We start from the raw sequence: 17055 nt of genomic DNA, 5'->3' as shown, positions 1-17055 counted from the left end.
AAGATGGGCTCGATAAAGGACAGAAATGATATGGACGTAACAGAAGCAGAAGATATTAAGAAGAGGTGGCAAGACTACACGGAAGAACTGTACAAAAAAGATGCTCACGACCCAGATAATCATGATGATGTGATCACTTATCTAGAGCCAGACATCTTGGAATGTGAAGTCAAGTGGGCCTTAGAAAGCATCACTACGAACAAAGCTAGTGGAGGTGATGGAATTCCAGTTGAGCTGTTTCAAATCCTGAAAGATGATGCTGTGAAAGTGCTGCACTCAATATGCCAGCAAATTTGGAAAACTCAGCAGTGGCCACAGGACTGGAAAAGGTCAGTTTTCATTCCAATCCCAAAGAAAGGCAATGCCAAAGAATGCTCAAACTACTGCACAATTGCACTCATCTCACATGCTAGTAAAGTAATGCTCAAAATTCTCTAAGCCAGGCTTCAGCAATACATGAACCATGAACTTCCTGATGTTCAAGCTGGTTTTAGAAAAGCCAGAGGAACCAGAGATCAAATTGCCAACATCCGCTGGATCATCGAAAAAGCAAGAGAGTTCCCGAAAAACATCTATTTCTGCTTTATTGCCTATGCCAAAGCCTTTGACTGTGTGGATCACAACAAACTGTGGAAAATTCTGAAAGAGATCGGAATATCAGACCACCTAACCTGCCTCTTGAGAAATCTGTATGCTGATCAGGAAGCAACAGTTAGACCTGGACATGGAACAACAGACTAGTTCCAAACAGGAAAAGGAGTACGTCAAGGCTGTATATTGTCACTCTGCTTATTTAACTTCTATGCAGAGTACATCATGAGAAACGCTGGGCTGGAAGAAACAAAAGCTGGAATCAAGATTGCTGGGGGAAATATCAATAACCTCAGATATGCAGATGACACCACCCTTATGGCAGAAAGTAAAGAGGAGCTAAAAAGCCTCTTGATGAAAGTAAAAGAGGGGAGCGAAAAAGTTGGCTTAAAGCTCAACATTCAGAAAATGAAGATCGTGGCATCTGGTCCCATCACTTCAAGGGAAATAGATGGGAAAACAGTGGAAACAGTGTCAGACTTGATTTTTTTGGGCTCCAAAATCACTGCACATGGTAACTGCAGCCATGAAATTAAAAGACGCTTACTCCTTGGCAGAAAAGTTATGACCGACCTAGATAGCGTATTCAAAACCAGAGACATTACTTTGTCGACTAAGGTCCGTCTAATCAAGGCTATGGTTTTTCCTGTGGTCATGTATGGATGTGAGAGTCGGATTGTGAAGCAAGCTGAACGCTGAAGAATTGGTGCTTTTGAACTGTGGTGTTGGAGAAGACTTGAGAATCCCTTGGACTGCAAGGAGATCCAGCCATTCCATTCTGAAGGAGATCAGCCCTGGGATTTCTTTGGAAGGAATGATGCTAAAGCTGAAGCTCCAGTATTTTGGCCACCTCATGCGAAGAGTTGACTCATTGGAAAAGACTCTGATGCTGGGAGGGATTGGGGGTAGGAGGAGAGGGGATGACCAAGGATGAGATGGCTGGATAGCATCATGGACTCGATGGACGTGTGCCTGAGTGAACTCCGGGAGATGGTGATGGACAGGGAGGCCTGGCGTGCTGCGATTCATGGGGTCGCAAAGAGTCGGACATGACTAAGCGACTGAACTGAACTGAACTGAACCTAGACTCCTTAGAAACCAGTGATCTGAAGAGAAATATACCATTTCTGTCTCATGTAATAGTCCAGGGTGAGAACATGGGTATATTGGAACGCAGTCATACAGGACTCCTTTTTCTTGCATTTTGTTTTTATACCGGTTGCATTTTGGTTCCAGAAGCTTGAATGCCCCGGTAAAAGTGGCATAAAGCACTTGGATTAAAGATGTGTTCCCTCATTCCAGATTTCCGCTCTCTAATGCTTCTATTTTCCCCTGCCTTTATTCTTTTGAAGTGATTCCATACTCAAGTGGAGAGAAAGGAAGCTCTACCTCCTGTGAGGGTATATCTCCTTTTTTTTTTTTTTTTTGGTATTTGTGATTATTCTGTAAGGAAAATGTGCCTTTTATTTCCATTTATTTATTTATCCTGATGCTGGGGAAGATTGAAGGCCAAAGGAGAAGGGAGCGGCAGGGGATGGGATGGTTAGATAGCATTACTGCCTCAACAGACCGTGCAAACTCTGGGAGAAAGTGAAAGGCAGAGGAACCTGGCATGCTGCAGCCCATGGGATCACAAAGAGTCGGACATGACTTAGCAACTGAACAACAACAAAATTTATATATCCTGTCATTTGTTTATGTCAACATTGACTTGTGAATATTTATTTTATTCACTGGGCTATAATCCGATACTTTAGAATCCTAGAGTGTAAGTGAGTGGAGACATAAACGGATCAGGTGTAGATTTGGCAACTATGTAAACGCAGTAGAAGAAAGAGAAAGGTAAGTTCTGATAATCCTGAAAAACCATAACCATAGAAATTACCATCAAATAATCATCTCCAAAAGGAAAGAACCCATCTCTGAGATGCATCTTCAGCAAACAATATCTGAAAATCTGGATAAACTGGAAGAGCAGTCGTTTTTGGCTCCACATTGCAGGTAAGTTCAAAGCAGGGAGTGGAGCTTTCTTAAGTACTTAGTGACACACTAGTGTTCTATTGTGTTTTTAATTTGTGTTTTCTGATGGTTGGTAATTGAGTGTCTTTTTATGTGGTGACTTGCCATCTATATATCCTCCTCCTCACTGAAATACTTCTTTATGACTTTTACCCAATTTCTAGTAGGACTGATTAGTGTTTCTATCATTGAGTTTTGAGAGTGTTTTATATCAGTTCAGTTCAGTTCAGTCGCTCAGTCATGTCTGACTCTTTGTGACTCCATGAACTGCAGCACACCAGACCTTCCTGTCCATCACTAACTCCCAGAGTTTACCCAAACTCATGTCCACTGAGTCGGTGATGCCATCCAGTCATCTCATTCTCTGTCGTCCCCTTCTCCTCCTGCCCTCAATCTTTCCCCCCATCAGGTTCTTCTCAAATGAGTCAGCTCCTCGCCTCAGGTGGCCATACTATTGGAGTTTCAGCTTCAACATCAGTTCTTCCAATGAACACCCAGGGCTGATCTCCTTTAGGATGACCTGGTTGGATCTCCTTGCAGTCCAAGGGACTCTCAAGAGTCTTCTCCAGCACCACAGTTCAAAACCATCAATTCTTTGGTGCTCAGCTTTCTTTATGCTAATTCTATGTCAGATAGATATATGGCTTGCAAATATTCTCTCGCAGTTTATAGTCTGTCTTTTCATTACGTTTACAGAGTTTTTGATACAGTAAAACATTAATTTTGATAAGATTCAAGTTTTCAGTCTCATTAGTTTCAGGTGTACAGCACCGTGATTCAGTTATACAGCATGCTTGTGGGTAGTCTCTCAGTAATGTCCAAATCTTTGTAAACCCATGGACTATAGCCCACCATGTCCATGGTATTTTCCAGGCAAGAAAACTGGGGTGCATTGCAGTTTCCTCCAGGGCATCTTCCTGACCCAGGGATCCAACTCGCATCTCCTGTGTCTCCTGCATTGCTGGCAGATTCTTTAGAAATTATCCTCTTTCCCTTCTGTTATCTGTTTCTAGCTGAGTTCTTTATGGTCAGAGAATGCATTCTATATGATTTCAACTCATTTAAACTTGTAAGGCTTGTTTTATGGCCCAGGATACGATCTACCTTGATAAATGTTCCATGTGAACTTGAAAAGAAAAAAAATGTGTTTGTTGTTACTGTAGAGTACTGTGTTATTTCTTTCTGGCATCCAGAGTTTCAAATGAGAAATTTGCTGTCATTAAAATTCTTTCATAATGTAATTTGTCATTTCTCTTTGGCTACCATTAAGAGTTTTTTCTTTGTTTTTGGTTTCTGGAAATTTACTTAGTATATACCTTCATGTGAATTTGAATTTATTCTTTAGGGATTTTTCTTACATTTTTTCAAACTTGTTTTCCAACAATTCAGAAAGTTTTCAGTCGCTAATTCTTTAAATGTTCAGCCCCGTTCTTTCTCCTTTCCTTCTGAGATTTAAAGAAATCTACTGCTATCTCACAGATTTCTGAGGCTTTGTTTCTTGTTATTGTTTAGCCGCTAAGTTAATCATGAAATTTCCCAGGCAAGAATACTGGAGTAGGTTGCTATGTCCTTCTGCCGGAGATCTTCTCGACCCATGGATTAAACCTGCATCTCCTGCATTGGCAGGCAGGCGCTTAACCACAGAGCTACCTGGAAAGCCAAGGCTTTGTTTATGTGTATTTCTTCATTATTTTCCCTCTGTTCTGATAGGGTCAATTCTATTGATCTGCCCTCAAGTGCTCAGGTTTACCGATTCTACTCTTGCCATGAAAATCTCCTTTCATGTTTCCATTCATAGGTGTTTTCTTTTTGAAATTCAGTGTCATTTTAAATACCTATTTACAGTGACTATTCAATAATTTCTGCTGCTGGATTAGCCTGCTCTGAAATTACCACTTGTCTTTCATCATAAGTTCTTACAAAAAGTCGTTAATAATATTTGCCTAAAATAAGATAGACCCAGTTTCCAAAGGCTAGTTCATGTCCTAGGAAGAAAAAAAGCATTTGAGTTACACACCCCCCCTCTTTTATATTTTTTAACAGATATTGTACTGTGATGGCAAGTAAAAGTGTGTGCCTTGGGGCTATGCCGAGTCTGGGGGTTGTCTAGACTAGAGACGGTGCTACTATTTTATGATTGTACAAGATAACTGTCTGAATCATCCTTTGTCTGAACCAACAATGCTCAATGTCACCCTCTCATTTTCAGAAGGCTTCTTCTATATTTTCTGTCTTCTCCAATAAAATGATAATTTTGCAAGCTCATTTCTGATTTCTCATGTGCTCTTCTCAGCATTTTGAGTAGACACCCACTGCCACTTTGACCAAGAATAGGGGTGAAATTCTGGAGTGATAAAGTTCTGAACAAGTTAATCTCCTCTCCCTGGATTTCATAGAATTGCTTAGTGACACAATTATATTCAGTTTCCAAAATTAGATATAATCATTTTCTTCCTTGTAAAGGTTAATAGACACTTAAAAGCAACAGCAAGTGATTGGATAGGCTTCTAAATTTGGGATTCCAAGATCAAATAATGTGTCTTCGTGCTACACAAAAATATTGAAATAGTTTCTATTTTGATGTTACGCATTCCATGCATGAGCTAGGTCCCGAATTTATTTATTTAAAGAAGACCACTACACCCGTGGTGGATTCATGTCAATGTATGGCAAAACCAATACAGTATTGTAAAGTAAAATAAAGTAAAAATAAAAATTTAATTTAAAAAAAGGAACTCTAAACTTATAAAATAAACTGCATGCTTAGTTGCTCAGTTGTGTCTGACTTTTTGCGACCCCATGGACTGTAGTCTCTTTCCACGGGATTTTCCAGGCCAGAATACTGGAGTGGGTTGCCATTTCCCTCTCTAGTGGACCTTCCCAACCCAAGGATCAAACTTGAGTCTCCTGCATTGGCAGGCAGATGCTTTACCACTGCGCCAGCCAAAGTAAGTAGAGAGAAAACTTAGCAGGTGCCAATAAAACCCTTACTACACTTCTGGCCTACTTGGCTTCCTTCAGTTTTCACCATCTCAATTAATGGGTTATTCTTCCTCTAGTTCTTCAGATCCCAAATTGAATTCCATCTGTTTGTTTATCCCTAAATTTCTGTGTGGCATCAGTAAGGTACTAAGAATCTTAGCATTTCTCCTTCTCAACCTCCCTTTCTTCTTGCTCTTCTCAGCTTAAAATATGTGCACTGGATCACTTTGCAGCCCTACCCACCCTGTGTTTTGTTAACTAATATTTTATCTCTAAGCTGCCTTTGCTGTACTCTGAAAAGAAAACAAAATGTAATGCTATAGCTGCAGGTGAAAATAACTCTATGTGTCCAGATCGCCTGTGATCACAAAGCATGATAAACTTCTTAGAGGTAAAGTTTAAAACATCCAGCAGGCTTAGATTTCATGATTAAATTTTGAAGCCAAACATTTCTATTTCCTGTGAAATTTTAGTGTCCTTTAGAGTTGGAGCATGTTTGTTTTGTTAAAAGCAACTTTCCCTTTGATTGCTGAAGCGTTTCATTCTCTCTATGAATGTTATAGCAAATCTCCATAGTTTATGTTTTCCTTTTTTTTTTTTCCCAAGAACAGTCAGCAAAAATCGTGTTCTCAAGTGCCCTGAGAACAAGGGCATTGATCGCTCCAGTTGGAGTTTTAGGCCACCTTCTTCTTGTCACTCTCAGCTGTAATTTAAGATATCAGCCTTAAATTATTTAGCAGCTTATAAGTATAAATAATTTACCAGTCAACAACTCAGGCGACAGCCCATTAATCAGTCTGGGAACGTGCACACTGATGTCATGCCGTGGTCTGTGCCGGGCTGAGTCTTGATGAGGTCCATGTGCCCAGAGCCCCTTTCCTCCCCTCCCCTCCCTAAGATGTGCCCTGTCTTGCTTGCAGATTGAATTAATTGGGGCTCACATTGACAGGTGCGCTCAAGAACTCTCACCTCCAGAGGTGGGACCAAACTTTGTTACAGCAGCAGGTGCAATCGTGGCTTTGCTGCCACTGACTGATTATGACTGCATGGTGGCATCCCCGAAGGACATGTGTGGAGAAGATGACTTAAGGAAAAGCATTTTACCAGAAAGGTGTGATTTTTTTTTTTGAAATAAAGGATGTGTAGTAATGTTGAGTGTTTATTTTTATCTTCTTGTCTAGGTGCTGGGTTTTTAAGTTTTGACTGATCATGTTTTTCAGGACCTACATTTCCTTCCTCCATCCCTGTGCTCTAATGACAATGTGGCAGTTTCTTTCCATAATCTTTGGGCATTTCATTTTTCATTCAAGTTTTTTTTTTTCCTTTTCTTTTTTTAAAATTTTTTGGCTGTGCTGTAGGGAATGCGGTTTTCTTAGTTCCTTGATCAGGGCTTGAACCCATGTCCCTTGCGTTGGAAAAGAGCTGTCTGAAAGCACAAAGTCAGCTCCAAGGTTCTGGTCTGCCCTCCCCCGCAGCAGCGTGCATCAACCCTGCCTGAGCTCTGGATGTTCCATGAGAAGGTGCCCCCCGACACAGTCCGACTTCTCTCTGTCTTGCTGTGTCCTTGTTGGTCCAAGCTTCACTGTGGCCTGAGAAGGACATTCGTTTCCAGCTTTAGCTTTCATTTAACATCCTGGACCAGAGATCGTGCGGTTTCTGTCCAAACCCTTTTGACACTATAATAATTCGACCACTTTGGCTTTCGCTGAGGCAGACACAGAGGCTAGTTTCAAGGTGGTGTCCAAAGTTTATAGTGAAATTTTATTGGAACTGTTTTCCAAGCTGGAGCAGGAGCCCTCTACCTGGGGTGTCTCTCCCTGGGGATGCCACTTGCATTCAACCCTGCCCTGGATCACATAATCCTCACTAAGCGGAAGCTCTTTACCCAAGCTCACCACAGACATTAACTCCTGTCTACAGAGTCCATCTGCCCTTTTCAACCAGTTTCCTGACTCAACCAGCTGCCCTTCATCTTACTGTAATCCACGTAACTCCCATAGGATGAGGGTTTGTTACATGCCAGGCACTAACGACGTAGCTTTGCAGACAATTTACCACTTAATGTCCCTCACTACACAGACATGCTAATGAGGATGCTGTAGGATACTGAACCGAACAGCAGGAGAGTGAGGGTCCAAATTAGGCCTTCAAAGTTCACACTGGGTACTCTTTACTTTGTGGTCTTAGTTGTGGCTGACTCTGCAACCCCATGGACTGTAGCCCATGAGGATCCTCTGTCCATGGAATTCTCCAGGCAAGAATACTGGAGTGGGATGCCCCTTCCTCCTCCTGGGGATCTTCCCGACCCAGGGATCGAACCCATGTCTCCTGCACTGGCAGGTGGGTTCTTTACCACTGAGCAACGAGGAAGCCCCCTGTGCAATACAGTAGGTCCTGTTTTAATGTTAACCTCTTGAATCCGCTCCATCTCCTGATACTCCGTATAGCTTTCTTCTCCTTGAATTGCTGTTTGCTAGTCTCCCACTTTCTCTCCATCCTTAGCTGTCCATGGAAACCATGTCCATCTTCCACTTTACTAAGCATCGCATGTCCCATGTCTCTTTGTGTTGACTTGTTCTCTGCCCTCTCTGCCCAATGCCAGGGATTTTTCAAGCCAAACCTCTGCCAAGGACTGTTCATAGGTTTTCCTGTATAAAATCAACCATGTATATGAGAGATAAATTATGCTATATGTCTAGAAGACAGTTCTTCATACATATTGTCCAATCAACTATTTGCTGAGTGAAGACACACACTTTCCTGTACTTGCCATTAATGTTGGCACACAATTAAAAATAATCTGGAGTGTATGTAACAGTATCAAATCAACTAGCCTATGTATGTGTCTGTGGGTACTCAGTCGCTCAGTTGTGTCTGACTCTTTGAGACCCCAGGGACTCCTCTGTCCATGGGATTTCCCAGGCAAGATGCTGGGGTGGGCAGCCATTCCCTTCTCCAGCCACTAGCCTGTGTTTAAGTAGCTAAATAAGTCACTTTATAGTCACTTTGAAACTTCCACAACAACTTTCTGTAATAGCAGATGCCGGGCTGAGCAAAGTAAGTTATTTAGATATTTACTGAATTAATTTTACTCAGCACACAGTTCCAATCGCCTACTGCTCTGAATGAGTCCAGAGAATGAGCACAGAAAAATGTAAATATGCACAAGACTCAGTCTTGCTGTTCCTCTCTATACAGGAGGCTCACCCCCTCCCCAGGCCCACCACCTGGGCAAGTTCTGGCTCTATTAAAGATTTGCCTTAAGCTTCAGTTCACCAGCAAACCTTTCTCTAGACTTAACTCCCTGGCGATGACAATACCACCTTCATTTCTCTAAATCCAGTGCCCACACGGCATCTGCCACAGAATTGCCACTCAGTAGGTATTTGTTCAGTTAATTTAAACCATGATTCTGTACTTAACAAGTTCACAGGACTGATTCAAAGCACAGAAGTCTTATCTAAAAACAATACTGATCAATTGTTCATTTCATAGGAGAAAATGATAGCACAATCAATCATTAACACTTGGCCAAATCAGACGTTAAATGTTTTTTAAAAATATTTTGCTTTGTTCTGTCATTATGATCTGTGTCAAATTCTTCTCATTAATCATTGGCATACTATTTTATATTCAGCAGATTTGGGACACCCATTCTGAATAGTAGTAAGAAAATATGACTTATCAGTAGAATAAATGTTTTGCTGTCCCCAGGATAGGTTGCTAAGTAGTAGAGTAGCTGGGGAAAAAATTCTCAGCATCTCAGGAAACTATGAGAAAGTTTAAAATATATAAAAATAACAAAACAGCCAGAAATAGGACCCAAACTGGAAGTGCACTCAAAGGTAAGTAAAACAGTTACACCCAACAACAAGACAGATACTGTAGTAACATCTTCCACTTTAGTGTTTGTGACTTTTATTCAAATGAATACAAAATCACCTTTGGAAAATGCATTGGTAAAGAAGCATTTTTGTAAATAATTGCTAAGAAAGCCTGGACTTTTAAATTTCAAGCTTTATTGTGTAATGCATAGGAGTATATAATTTTCTTGGGAGAAGATTCATATGGCTCCTAGAAAGCATCTGCTTGAATTCATGTTCCCAGCAACCTGAGTTCTCCTGCAGCTGCAAAGCTCCTTGTGTACATCTTGTTGGTTGTGGAATAACAATTTCTAAGTGGTCAATTATTAGAACTATTCTAACAGGGAAAAGAGGACCCCAAGAATCCCCATTTCAGTCCTGGGCACAGTGGTTTGACTGCAGTGCTACGTGAAGCCCCGCAATATTTCTAAGGAAATTCTTTTCTTAATGGACAAGTAATTTCTCTTAATGGACCATCATAGTCTAAATATCCAGCTGAAAATATTGTCTAGATATATTTCCTTCTCCTTCTTTAGGATATTTTGACTAGCTTCTTGGCCTTTTGGCTAAGATCAGGTATAGCATGGAGGCTTCCCTAGTGGCTCAGTGGTAAAGAATCCACCTGCCAGTGAAGGAGAAGCAGGTTCAGTCCTTGGGTTGGGGGTATCCCCTGGAGAAGGAAATGGCAACCCACTCTATTATCCTTGCCTGGAAAATCCCATGGACAGAGAAGCTTGGTGGGCTAGAGTTCATGGGGTGCAAAAGAGTCAGACCTGACTGAGCATACATACACAGTAGCTCTTAATGGCTGTGAATACAAAGAGGATGAAACCCAAGATGTCAACTGTGTTCACTGTTTGGAAGTTTCATAAAGCTTGTAGATATCTTTAAAATGTGGAAATTCAATATGCGAGGTTTATTTCTGGTCATAAATAAAAGTAATTGAATGTTGATGATTTTGTATAATGCCTATTCACAGCTTTTTAAATTTTGGAGATTGGTTTGAAATAGTGGAAACTATGGCTTACAAGGTCTTGGAATGGCAAGTGATCTCGATGCAAAGAGGATGCTTAGATTAGAAACCTAGGAGATTTATAGAGGCAGAGCCTAAATCTCCATTTTCTAGCATAGAGTCATTTGAACTACTAAGAACACATTCAATTCATTTCAGGAAAACAATAGGAATATTCAGATAGATATCTAATTTTTTTCAGAAGTGATCTCCTCACAAAAAGTCAGTCCAGTACTTGCAATTACATTTAAAGCCATTAATTTCCCTCACAAGCTTGTTTATAAAGACACTCTGATGAGTGAACGTCACAAGAGACAAGCAGAATTGTCACAAATTATATGTCACTGACATCAAAATAATGGGATTTTGACAGAGTTATGAAAACATAATTCTTCATGCCACTTATCAATCCTACAAAAATGTGTGAATTACCTTTGTGTGTGTGTGTGTGTGTGTGTGTGTGTGTGTGTGTGAGCGGAGTTGCTTCAATCCTGTCCAACTTTTTGTGACCCATGAACTGTAGCTCGCCAGGTTCCCCTGTCCCAGAATACTGGAGTGGGTAGTCATGCTCCGGGGATCTTCCTGACTTAGGGATCGAACCTGCGTCTGTTGCGTCTCCTGCATTGGCAGGCAGATTCTTTACCACTAGTGCCTTTCTTTGGCAAAGACTGAACAGTCAGCCCACAGTGTCCCATGCAATGTACTAAATGAACGCTTCCCCCAAGTAGCACTAATCTTAGCAGTTCTTTAAATTTTATTGAACAAGTATAATGAACATTAATGAATTTCTCACTGTTTCAGTGGGCAATATCAGACAGTATTTCAATAGTACAGCTTTAGATTTTAATAAGGCAGTGCAAAGGTTATAACAAAAGCTGTAAGCACATGAAATGCAGGAACTATAGAAAACAGCAGAATATTCAATGACTGAATTATACTTTAAAACCAAGGAGTTGAAAACATTTTTCCTGCACTTTTAGACTCTAACTTATTTACAAAATGATAAGCTTTACATACCTCAACATCTACACACCTTTACATTCTTTTGAAAAAACTCCATATTCCAGTAGATATTATCCATGTTTTATGAATAAGTTGCTATGTAGTGCCGTGTGCTTAGTCATGTTGGACTCTTCGAGTCGAAGAGTCTTTGGACTGTACCTCTCCAGGCTCTTCTGCCCATGGGATTTCCCAGGCAAGGATACTGGAGTGAGCTGCCATTTCTTTTGAACCCACATCTCCTGTATCTTCTGCATGTAGGCAGATCCTTCACCTGCTGAGCCATGAATAGGTTAATGTAGTGCAAAGTTAAATGGTTTACATAAGGACCTCACTGGAGAAGGCAATGGCACCCCACTCCAGTACTCTTGCCTGGAAAGTCCCATGGAGGGAGGAGCCTGGTGGGCTGCAGTCCATGGGGTCGCTAAGGGTGGGACACAACTGAGCGACTTTACTTTCACTTTACACTTTCATGCATTGGAGAAGGAAATGGCAACCCACTCCAGTGTTCTTGCCTGGAGAATCCCAGGGACGGGGGAGCCTGGTGGGCTGCGGTCTATGGGGTCACATAGAGTCGGACACAACTGAAGTGACTTAGCAGTAAAAACCTCAAATTCTACTTTAAACAAAGAGGAAGGTACAGCTATCTGTCCACACATATACATACCACATATGTGCATGCTTATATAAACAGATAAATAAAATGTTACATTAGAAATTTCAACATATAAAAAAGTGAATTAAAGGATATGTTTCCCAAAAACTGATGCAGCATATAGAAGATATCTAGTGAGTATATTAATTCTCTTTTGGATTTGAATTTCTGTAAAAAAAAAAAAAATTATACCATTCATTTTCCTGAGGGCACATGGGTAAGTAAATTACATAACTTGAAAGTGAACACAGTCCTCCAAAACAGGAAAACATTTTGCTTTACACTTTAGCAGAATGTGTTGGGTTTAGGGGCCTGGGGGAAAAAGGCATAAACTCAACTACAGTGGATACATGTCAAAGTGTACATGCAACATATTAAAATGAGCAGACATATAAAAACAAAAAAACGATGTTTATAAACGAAGTTATGTTATCTTGGGCATTTTGAAACCTATAGGGACCATGTTTATAATAGAAATGTTAACATACCTGGAAGGTAAAAATCAGCAAAATAATTTAGGAGAAAATGTAAAGATGAAATGGGGGCAAATACTATAAGTGCTTTTTCTGTTGCTGTAAAGAAACATGTTGACAGAGAAGAATCAGGATGAAGGCAAACATGAAAGAAAACCAAAACAGGAAATGCATCCCTGCGTGTCTGCCACGGACCCCAAGACTGGCAAAGGATAAGAATGAAGTGTCCTCAATTTAAATAACATAACGTATCTTCCATGAGGGAATTAAGCTCCTTAGATGCACAGTGCGTTAAAAAATACACCCAAATTTCAATGACGTTTTAACAAAGATGGAGTGAAAGTGACGGGCAAGCTGAGCACAGAGAGAGACAGAAGAGGAAATGAAGAAGAAAAATGAAACAAAGGGAGGAAAGAAGGAAGGAGGGGAAGGGAGGAGGAAGGTAGAGAGGCAATAAAATAGCTTCATAAAGCTTACAATAAATTCTTAAAATACAAGAATCTGCCTTGCAGAAAAAAAGATATTGTTAGATGTCAGGAGTCTGGGCATATATTATTTGAGAAAAAAGTAATTTAGGGAATTTAAAAAACCTGTTAGCAAAAGTTGAAAAAAAGAATGAAAGCATCCTAATTTTCACCTTTGCATTTAGACGGGCCTCTGGATACAGAAGAAATGGTCTTTAATACTGAACTTAGGGTTTCTTTCCTTTCTGAATAAAGGGTGGGTTTTTGCCATATTTAGGCTTTCATTCACTAAGGTTTTTTTTCCTTAGGATACATGTTCTCTACCCTACCTTTGTGACATCTAGGCAATGTCAGTGCATCAAGAATGAAGCTACATCATTCATAAGGATGAAGCTACATCATTCATAAAACATTAAAAATGGAGAATGGTCCAAAGTTCAAGTTATTCACTGCAGTCATCTGTGGCAAGAAGTAGCAGTCTACACTGGGAAACATTTATAAACAAAGTAAATTCTCTCCACCAGGGATTTATATTTATTAGTAATTACAAGAAATTTTTGAGCATCCCTAGAAAACAATGTGTGTGTATAAGAAGTAATAAGGACTTGGAAAGAAATGAATATTAATAACTGTTATCTGTTGTTCTTCAAGAGATTGTTAGCATAAATTCAGAATGACACATATGATCTGGTTGCCTTCTATAAAATTGTGGCCTCTTCGTAGATATGTAATATTAACTAAATGTAATAAAAATTCCTTTCAATCTTAGGACCAGCTCCATGCTCAGCTATAGAAGGAAACAAGTAATTCAGCCTCAGAGTTACTAGGCCTGTGGACCTTGCTCTGCTAGGCCCAATGGATAGAGGTGCCTTGTGTGGTTCACGGCAGGGCTCCACTTGCTAGAAACTGATGCAGACAGCAGAGGGCTTCTTCATACAGAGACAGAGCTTCCTAATTTACTCCCCAAGAGAATTATCTTAAAAGAGTACGAAGCAGTGGGAAGAATAGAAGCAATCATTGTTGACTTCATTTTTGTCTTGTACCAGACAAGAAAAGGTCCTTCTGGATTTAACCACCAAGTGGACATGCCCCACAGGGAACCCCCCTTCCCCACCCCCGCCCCCGACCAGTCTTGCAAACCTGGCCCTATTGCAAAACCTCTGTATCAGCCAGTGCCCAGCAGAAATGGCTGGCTGAGAGCGTAACCCAACAGGTGCTTAGAAAGGCCATCCTTCAAAGGTGTGGGAAGAGCTGACGGAACAGGAAGTGCGAAACACCTTGGAACCAACACTAGCTGATAGCCACGACCATGCTTGGGTTTAGAGGCTCACGGGGAGGGTGCGGTGTGCTTGAAACTCAGAGAAAACTAAGGAAGTTTCTTACACCCCAAGGAAGAAACGTAAGATTCAACGGCGACCACTGCCAGTCCCTGCTGAGCTAGGTTGTTGTTGGTCACATCTGACTCTCTGCGGCCCATGGACTATAACCCGCCAGGCTCCTCTGTCCATGGGATTTCCCAAGCCAGAATAACTGGAACGGGTTGCCTTTCCTTTCTCCAGGGTATCCAACCCACGTCTCCTGCATTGGCCAGAGGATTCTTTACCACTAGCACCATCTGGGAAGCCCTTAGGGGCAAATGTACGTCCACTAAACACTGTCCACGTACTCCCTGGCTCCTGCTGCTGCCTCCCACTGGCAGAATCCAGTGCTACATCACTCGTCCCCACTGCTTTTTCATTATTCTTTTTAAGATTTTTTTTTTAATGCAGATCATTAAAAAAAAAACTTTTTTGAATTTGTCATAGTACTGCTTCTGTTTTATGTTTTGTTTTTTTTTGTCCCCAAGTCATATGAGATTTTAGCTCCCCAACCAGGAATTGAACCTGCACCCCCTGAATTGGAAGGTGAAGTCCTAACACTGGCTTACCAGAGCCAGCCCCATTATTCTTGTAATAAAATCTAAAAATACAAACCTCTTTTAAGGCTCTACATGAGCAAGGGTCAACTCTTCCAACTCCACTTAATACAACCCACCCCTCTTATTCACTGCATTTTAGCTGCATTTGACTTCCTTGCTATTTCAGGAAATGTTTGGGGGTCTTTGCTGGATATGCTGTTTTCTGTTCTTGAAGCATAGTTCCTCCAGAATTTAGTTGCCTCCTGTTTTTCTCCAAATGTTCTTTTGGTAAAGCCAGATCCCAGCTCTAACCTAAATGGACTTGTTCTACTTGGGTTCACCCCTCTAGCTGAGTTAGTGTCTTCTCGCATTAGAATTCTCTCATTTACCTGTTTATTTGTTGTCTTTCTTCCTCTACTAAAATATTAGCTCTATAAGAGGAGAGATTTGCCTGTCTTGTCCACCAATATTTCTCCAGAGCCTAAAACATGGGGAAAGTCGTCCATTTGTGTCCCGTGAATGTTCACTCTGTGAACCCATGGACTGTAGATCACCAGGCTCCTCCGTCTAGGAAATTCTCCAGGCAAGAATACTGGAGTGGGTTGCCATTCCTTTCTCCGGGGAATCTTCCCAACCCAGGGCCTGAACCCAGGCCTCCCACCATTGCAGGCAGATCCTTTACTGTCTGAGCCACCTGGGAAGTCCTAGAACATGATAGGACTCAGTAAACATTTGTTAAGTGAATGAATGTGTATGAAATTGAATAAACGTGCATTCCAACTAGTTTGCCTAATTGGAAATGCCTAAAAGCACTCAAAATCCAAGGCTTTAAAAAATTTCTTTCAAATACGACCTTTAAATTGTTACCTCCTTTAACTTACAACAAACAAAATAAAACGCTAGGCTCTGAGAAGGTTAAAAATACTTATAATTTAGCTCTTGTACTTGACATATTTAAATTCAATAGAGGAATAAGCAATTTATATATAACTGTAACACCAGACGGAATATACATGCAATAATAGGAATTATATGTGTTAAATGGTTTTAAAAAATGCAAATATGTCATTTGAATAGAAATTGGGAGGAAGTTTATTCGAGGTAGACATTGAAAATAGTAAAGATTTTAACAGGTGGGAATGAAGAGGAGGAGACATAATCAGACAAGTACAAGCTAAGGTGAAATATGAAAAGTTCTGGACCACATTTGGGATGAATGAGTAATACAGTTTTGTTGGACAATAACAAAGATTAATATGTATGGTGTGATTATCATTAACCATGTATAATATAATTTAATCTCCAAATAACTCTATAACAATAATTATTATTATGACCATTTCATAGATGAAGAATCTGAACAACAGAGATGAATTTACTCACCCAAAGCCTAGGAAGCTGTAGAAACAAGGAGTTGAACTAATGCAGCTTGAATGCAGACCAGTATTTTAAAATCAACCAGAAAGGTAGATGGAAGCATAGGAAGAAAACTTCTTGAATGCAAAGCTACAGATTTGGTGTGTAATCACGAAAGTGATAGAGAATTGAGCATGATTTTGAGTAAGGTTTATATGGAAGCAATATAGAATAACATTATATGTTATATTTTTGTATAATATTAAATATAATGTGTGTATATACGCTATCATGCTTCCCAGGTGGTGCAGTGGTAAAGAACCTGCCTGCCAATGAGGAAGACTCAGGAGAGGTGGGTTTAACCCTGGGTCAGGAAGAACTCCTGGAGAAGCAAATGGCAACCCACTCCAGCAATATTCCTGCTGGAGAATTTCATGGACAGAGGAGCCTGATGGGCTACAGTCCATGGGGTCACAAGGAGTCCAACATGACTGAGTACCCACACATAGTTCATCTATACTATAAAGCATATAATTTACATACGTATGTATGAAATACATAGAGAGAAAGACAAAGGAAATACAGCTAAAAGTTAACATTATTTACAAGCATATAAATTATGGGAAAATCTTAATCTTCTTTTACTTCCTGTATTTATTAAAATTTTAAAATTTCAACATACTTTGTTTTAATAATCAGAAAAATAAAATTTAGAGTTTACCACTCATGTCCAGAAGTTCACCT

The sequence above is a fragment of the Ovis canadensis genome, chromosome 3 (genome assembly GCF_042477335.2).
Source record: "Ovis canadensis isolate MfBH-ARS-UI-01 breed Bighorn chromosome 3, ARS-UI_OviCan_v2, whole genome shotgun sequence".
Lineage (NCBI taxonomy): Eukaryota > Metazoa > Chordata > Mammalia > Artiodactyla > Bovidae > Ovis > Ovis canadensis.
This window is presented reverse-complemented; position numbering follows the sequence as displayed.